Consider the following 8,075-nt stretch of genomic DNA (forward strand, 5'->3'; position numbering starts at 1 on the left):
TTTATGCTTTTAAATATGTTTTTCCATATGTGTTCGTATTGTGACAGGTTTTCTTCGCTGGTTCTCTTCCATAGAGAAATAGTGGGCAAAGTACTAGGGGAGAAAAAGACAAAGGGCTGGCGAGAGGTGTAAACAGAGAGAGAAGCAATTGAACTGGTAGGAGAGAAAGGCTGATGGGCATGTTGCCTTTCACCAGCATGCCCAAAGAGGTGCTTACTGGACTTTAAAAAACCTTGTCTATAGCAGCCAGAAGCAGACTGCTGCCCCTGCCGATACCATTTATTTGGCATATCTGTCTCCAGGGAAAGAGGACAGCTGGGAATGGACTTCATGAATGATTTCAGCAGTAACAGCTGCCGTTTTTTTCTGGTTAGCAAACAAGAACACTTACAGAAAGAGTCAGTTCTACATTAAATTAAATTCATAAAGGAGGCTTTCTGTCTTTTAGGCGTGCACAAAACAACTGCAGTTCACAGATCACGTAAAACTTGTGAATGTAGAGAGCATACAGCCTTCCTGCAGCCAGAACAGATCATGGCCACCACTAAGCAAGTCCATTATGCTTTTAAAAAAAAAAAAGTTGTAAGTAAGGTAAGCTCTATTTAATACAAAACTTCAGAGCTCTTCAACTCAGTTTGTCATCAGAAGAGGATATACTGGGCATGTTAAGATGTTACACCATTCACTACATTAGCCCTGTTCAATGCAATGCACAGTTTTTATTATTTGAGGGTTGATGCAGTACCCTTTGATTAGCAATCTATGAGCCATTTGCTGGCTGTACTCTTGTCACAACTTTGTTCCTCTTAGAAGAAAAAACCCACTATCATCTGAGTTCAGGCTTCCTTTTTTTTCAGTCTGCATAGTCATGAAAGATCTACCCTGCAATACCACATAAGTAATTTAATTGCAAATATAGAAAATGGGTAAAGATTAAGATATAATGATCAATATTGCCACAGTGAACAAAGACTTCTCTGCATTGTGAATCATTGCTAAAATGTGCTTGTAAATGGCAAAGCAGCAGGTTTAGAGGACATCTGCTTCATCATGTCCTTTAATCACATCAACAACATGGAAATTAGCAGATTCCAGACAGATAATTATTAACAGAGTTACTATCCCTAACTGACCATCCTTGCAGAAAAGCTGTTTTTCCACAAATGACTGAACTTTTCGTACAGCATGTCCTTATCTTCAGTAGATCATAGTCTGAAATTTTAAGGTGATCTGGACTTGGTGTTATCAAGTAGTCTAGTTTTAAACTACGCATCTACTAAGTCATTCTTATGTAAAATTGACTTCTAAAAACCATCTGGAGATAGAAACTTTCCAAAGAGTTTTCATAACATTTCTGACCAGACTGCAAGAATTTTATTAGAGCACTGTTTTTTTTATAATGCCATTTAGATTGCATCTTGAATTTTCATTTGTTATAAAGAACTTCAGGCAATATCCTAAGAATTATGACCCTCTCCTTTAGTGAGAAATGACAGCAAAAGGTCTCAAATCAAGAAAAGGTTTTTGGATGTGGCATATCTTCACACAAACAGTCCCAAATATTACAGCAATCATTCACATTTATAAAGCAGGGCATAGGCGGGAGGAAGACCTCCATGGAGGGTAGATATTGTGACCTAGAAAATGGAAAATGCATCCTTGAGTCAAAAGTCAGTCCATTCAACACTCACTCTGAAATACAGGTTTTGGAGTAAGCTACCTGCGGTGTATGTGTAGCTTAGATTGCAGAAAAGGAATAGGTTGAAGAACTTGCAGACAGACAAAACCGGAGCAAGCTCAAATAATGCTTTTAATGGTGGGGATATTTTTCTGCAGTGATGAGTTACTTTAGGTTATACATGAACTTATTCTTTCTATTTTATAAACTAAAAGAGTACTATGGAAATGGTTCCTGCAGTTTACTCTATACAGATTGTGAGGGCTATGTTCAGTTATTATAACCCTTGCCTTTTCTTCTTTGTATTGTACTTTACCAACAGGCTTTCACGTACACTATAGTTATTGAACATGACACTAAATGTACTTCAGGTTCCCTGGCTTCCAGCTGGCCATGAGGACTTGTGGAGTTGCCCCTACTTGTCTTGCTAAACACTAATGCTGCACCATATAAAGTAACCATAAAACATGTTACGGAGAGAAAACTGAGATGTGAGAAAAAGCAGAGTTCATGTTAGGGTGTCTGTGGTAAACATTGCACATGAAGCATTTTTCAAAGTGGACTGTGAATTAGGAAGTTCTCCTCAGAGGACAAATCCAAATCACAGTCCACAGCTTAAACTAACCTTGTAAGTATGGTGACTGTGAAAGGCTCATTCTAACCACCCAAAATGCCAAGTACACAGTAGTGATATGAAAAAAAAGAAGAAAAAATATATATTGTAGAGATAAAAGTATTTAGAACAGATAAAGCCATAAAAATACTGTATTACTGCCAGTGAGAAACATTCTTAAGAAATAAATAATGTAACAAAATATATGTCTACCATTTACAATACAGGCATTTTAAATATAGTATTTTTTTTTAAGGCAAGGAAAAAATCACTGCTTTTGAACTACTTGATACAGGAAACATATAAATAAAAGCTAATTTTGATATTTCTGATATTAAAAGACTTTTCAACTTTATTGAAATCAAACTGAAATAATTCTGGCCCATACAAATGCCAGTTTTGTGAGTGATAGCAAGGGATAGTGGGATAGTGCTTGCAGATTTCAGAATACCTGACCTCTGCAGATGCAGAAAACCCTAGGTGGCGGTTTTTTTTTTTTTTTTTTGCTTAATCCAGACTAGAGGAGTGGAAATTTCTCCTTTGAAGATGAAAATGTCTTTTCTAATTGTCATTTAGGAAGAAATTTTTGCTACTGAAAACTTGGATAACCTGAAGATACCTTTCTATGTGCCTAAGTTATAAGAATCAAATAATTGCACAAAACTGACACATACATATGCAAAAACATATGTGGTTAAAAAAGGTTTTGAACTAGATGTAAGGTTTTATTGAAATCTATCTGAGCTCTGTTACTGAGGATAGTATACGAGTCAGGGTGGGAAGTACAGTATGTTTTACTACTTTGTTGATGAGAATGTACTGGAACACAGGAACAGCATAATTATTGTTATTGCGTTATTGTGACTAATTTAGTGTTAAAGCAGAAAAGGAAGTAGGAGGAGCAAAGCATCACAGGTTATTAGTCATGTGTACACACAACATGGGGGTCATTGTGCTTTTCCTGTATTTGAAATACAGGCAGAAGGGTTTTCTTTCTCTCTCTCCCTCTCAAAATAACAACTTTAATTTATTTATTTATTTGTTTTCTTCATTTATATTATGTCCATCACTTTTACAGGTAGGAACAAATGACTGATTAAAACAGAAAACTTTTTCAGCTCTTGCTGAAACTACACCTTAGTCATGCTATATGGTTGAAAAAAATTAATTTTTTGAGATTCAACTAAGAAAAAGTCAAAATGAATAATTGTGGTTTTCCATGTACTTAGTAAGAACAGCATAAATCTCTTCTTCTTGTGCCTAACACATATAAGAAAATAAATATCAAGAAGATTTGACTTAATAAATCAAGTGTAGTGAATACTGTTGTATGTACTTAGAAGTGTATTTCACCTGTGGAAAAGCCACTCAGCTGCTCCCTGACTGCCTGACTTTCTTCTGCTTTTCAGTGCAGATGTGGTAAATAAAGAATGTAATTTTTAAAAAACGTGTAATTATTGATTTAAAGCAAAAAGGTTTATACATAAATACAACAAAGGCATTATTACACTTTACCTGATAACAAATGGCTTGCACTAAACCCCCCATATTTTCTATGAGATAAAGATATCTTAAATTTAAAGATAGCTTAAGATAAAGAAATTGAAGGAGTAAAGAATATGTTTTTGTTTTGACCAAGGATGGGGAACCACTAGTCAGAGAGATGGGAAGAGAGAAGAGAGGAGTTGAGGGCACACAACTGCTTTTAGTGTAAGTTATTTTTGGAGGTTTTCATCAGGGAAGCCCCTGTAGGCCTGAGACAACATATCTTCACCTTTGCCTCCAAGAGGGAGGATTGGGAGTAACAAGAGAACAATATGGACAATGCTGGAAATAGATCAGGGAGTAAAGGTGCTTTTTGACTCTGTAGGATATTGGACAACTGAGGCGTTTTTGTTGCCTTTTGTTGAGTTTGTCTCTTATGTGATGATACACAGTATCAGTGTTTCACAGACTCTGATAATGGACACTCACAGTGTTTGTGGGAAGAGACACCCAAAATCAGGCTTGCAGCCCAGAGCTATGAGTCAAAACCACCTCTTCAGTCTTCATTTTTATGCTGACTGGTTATTTTATTCTCACAGATACAGACTGATGCTACACGATATCTGCTCTTTTTGAGGTGCCCTTAAAGGTCAAGCAAAAAACATAACTGGTTTTAATGCCTCATGCCTTTTTTTCTGAGAGCATGCTATAGGCAAGTTACCTGAAGCAGGTTCTGCATTCATCTAATTTGCAGGAACTCAGGGGGTTCTCAGACAGCACATGAAGCTGTGTACTCCTGAGTTCATTGTGCAGTCCCAGTAAGCAGGGCCAGCCTTCTGCACTCTCCTACTCTTAGTGTGCTGAATCACACTAAGCTGTTCTGACCTCCATATAGATGTTCTCATTTATTTTTATGTCTCCCAATGGAACAGACTGCCTATAGCATACTGCTATTATTATATGCTGACTTTCAGGATCTGCTTTTTTGCCAGTACTTTATGTGAGGTCAATGTAATTTGCTTGTATTTGGTAGGAGAAAAAAAATGTTTTCACACTGTACAACTCTAAAATATTTTCATACTTTATAATTTGTCTGTTTTCTGCTCTCATAACTCTTTGTGAGAAAGATCAGCTTTTCTTTTCCACAATCCCACACTCTCCTTCATCAGAGCCCAAAGCTGCAGGCTGCTGCATGACTGTTAAAAGAAATCTCAGGGAGAAGGAGCTGTGGGGGGTGCTGTGTGTGCATGTATTGGAAAGAACATTTATAAATAAGAGATGTGAGTGTTAATACGGTGACTAATGAATGGGAAATACTAAGCAGCATCATACCTGTGCAATTACCTTCCACATTGCCTGTCATGACTAGTAAAGCCCAGCATGCTTTGCATATGAGCTGAGCTGTACTTTTATCTGTTTCTAAAAATGAGTATGACTGAAATAAAAATGCAGTGTGTGTCCTTGCCCTGGCACAATTAGGCATACTGTGCTGCAGGACTGACCTGATAGTCTTGAACAAAACCAGCCTCTGGCATAGTTTCCCACATGCATACTGTAATAATGGACTTAGTACTAAAGTCTATCAGAGCTCATCATGGGCATTAGCTTCTAGGTAAGGATGTGTTCTTACAAAGAAGTATACTGCTAGTCTGATTTAGCATTATCTCTGGATCTAACATTACACAAGGATAGTTAGATAGTCTGTCCCATCCCTTGCAAGCTTTTGATACTTTCCATGTAAGTGGATTTCCAAGGATAAAAATGTAGGAATTGGCGCTACTTCTATTATCATTCTTTTATATTTATAGTGTTCTAGCTGTACTATTCTTAATAGTTTGTCACTTTTTAAATCTTCTAAGTGTGTAAAGAAAGCAGAGGTTGTTATTATCTCTGTCTTCACCAAAAAATCAGTGTGACTAAGAAGCAAAAAAGCTTGCAGATCTTGCAGTTCTTCAGCATTACCCCAACATGAAGCATACACAAGGAATTTCTACACTAATTCCAGCAGAGAAACACTTGTAAGTAATGTTTCCAATGCTGTTGTTCATTTATATTCTACACTTTTTTATTTTTCTGAGAGAAAGAAATGCATGTAAGTGTGAATGATGGGAAAGACAGATATGTAGGAACAAATTGAATATTAGGCTGCTGACATATTGTGATCAGTTACTTTTTAAAATATGCTAAACACAAGTCTTCCAAGGGCATAAGCAAGACTACATAATTTAGCAAATAATACTCTTATTGATTTAGCGTTAGTAAAATGTTAGCTGTCAGCTCTATCATAGGTCCTGTGTATGGTCCTGTGGTTTGGATTTGTGATGAAAATAGCATTGATAAGAAGAATGTTTTATTGCTGAATAGTGCAATCCCCATTCCCCATCCCTCCTGCACTGCTCACAAGGGAGGAGATAGAACAGTCAGAACAAAAGAGTAAAGTTGAATGTGGGAAGAATGGGGGTGGACGGAGGGTGATTTTGGTATTGTCTTTGTTTCTCACCATCCTGCTCAATTTTAAATTGGCAGTAAGTTAAAGCTAATCTTCCCCCAGTCAGTTCTGTGTTGCCCTGATGGTAATTAAGAAATGATCTCAAGCTATGAGCTTTTCCATCTTATTTTCTCCCTTTGAGCTGCTGAGGAGGGGGAGTGGGAGAGCAGCTTGGTGGGTGTCTGGCAGCCAGCAAAAGTAACCTACCATATAGACACTGTTGGCAACAAAATACTGGCCTGGATATGTTCATTTTCTGACCCTGGATAGGGAGATTTTTGTGTTTATTCACATTCTTTGAATGGCCAGTAAGTAGGAAAGGTGTGAAACTAAATCTCTGCGAGTTACTGAGTTGTTCCTTTCTTGCAATGCAAGTTTGATAGCTTTACTGGCAAGATGGCTCTAAAGCAACCTGAGGTTAGGCTGGATAGTTGAGAGAAGGAGAGTTAGAGACAGGTAACACATAGCTGTCATATAGCAAATATTTTTACTGTTTTCACTATGTCTGAGGCTAATACCACTGTTGGATATTTCAGTACAGCAAGTTGAAAGTAATAAACTATGGAACATGGTGAACTCAAAATTGCAACTGATTTTGCTCAGGTCCATGTATAGAAACATTTAGATGCTGAAGTGGAATTTAATTTTGTACACCTGGGAGTAGGGCTCAGAAAACAAAAACAAACCAAAAAAAAAAAAAACCCCAGACAGCTAACCTCTGTTTTGTCTGTAGGTGTTTGAGTCTGTCTTTTCCTCTGGCCTTTTGCACATGCTTGCTGTTCTGCCACTGTACATATCTAAAGACATTGCCACATGTCTCCAAGGCTCTTTGCATGCAAAAAATAGGTATTTTCAAGTCCTCTAATGATGAAGATTTGACAACGTACCTAGCACACAAACAATACATTCAGCATACCGCACATTAACAATTTAATTCAGCTCAAGAGAGAGGTAGTGATCTCTACTGCTTACAAAGCAGCCAAATGAACAGTTAACTTTATTACTGCAAAGTATGTGCCCCTAAATAAACCTGAATCTGCCTGGAAGAACTGAAATAAAAATCAGGACCTATAGTTAATGACATATGGCTTTTCCATTTAAGGCAAGCTTGTGTGAACTTTGTAAAGTCTAAAACCAATTAATTAGATTATTTCCTTCCTAATACTGTATCTAAAACCATTGGGTATCTCATATGTAGTGGCTGACATAAGAAGGGATTCATTTGGTATCATACTGCCTTCATCCAGAAAAAGTGAATTTATATGTGTTAATTTCTGTTCCACTTACTGTAGTACATCTAGCCTTTATCCACATGCATAAAGGAAGTGGCAGCTGTTAATACCCTTCCCTTCTTTTTTTTCATATGCGATCTCAAAGATTATTTTTGTCCTCTCTGGCATGCCATAACAAGAGTGTGAACTGGAGAGGTCCTAAAAGATTTTACCTAGTGCCTGACCAATGGTAGACAGGGGAGAGGGATAGCAGGGTTATCCAGGATGTGCTGTTACATGTGAGGTAGCATGTTCCCACCCTGCAGATGCCATTTTTTTGGAGGGTTGTTTTTTTTTTTTGCCAAAGTCCTAGGAGAAATACAGTCTTTACTGAATACAGGGCTTATTGTTTATTGTGTTCCATTTAGAGTCACATGCTAGTCTCTCAGAGGTCTATGTTCATCCTGGAAATCAGGACCTAATATGCAGGAATAATTAAATGCAGGCTTCTCCTATTTCATCATGCATCTTAAGTGTATAATTTGTTTTTCAGGAAAATAAGAATGTCTCCCCTACTGTAAAGTAATTGATCTTTGTTTC

Source organism: Melopsittacus undulatus, chromosome 4, assembly GCF_012275295.1.
Source record: "Melopsittacus undulatus isolate bMelUnd1 chromosome 4, bMelUnd1.mat.Z, whole genome shotgun sequence".
In the NCBI taxonomy this organism is placed as follows: domain Eukaryota; kingdom Metazoa; phylum Chordata; class Aves; order Psittaciformes; family Psittaculidae; genus Melopsittacus; species Melopsittacus undulatus.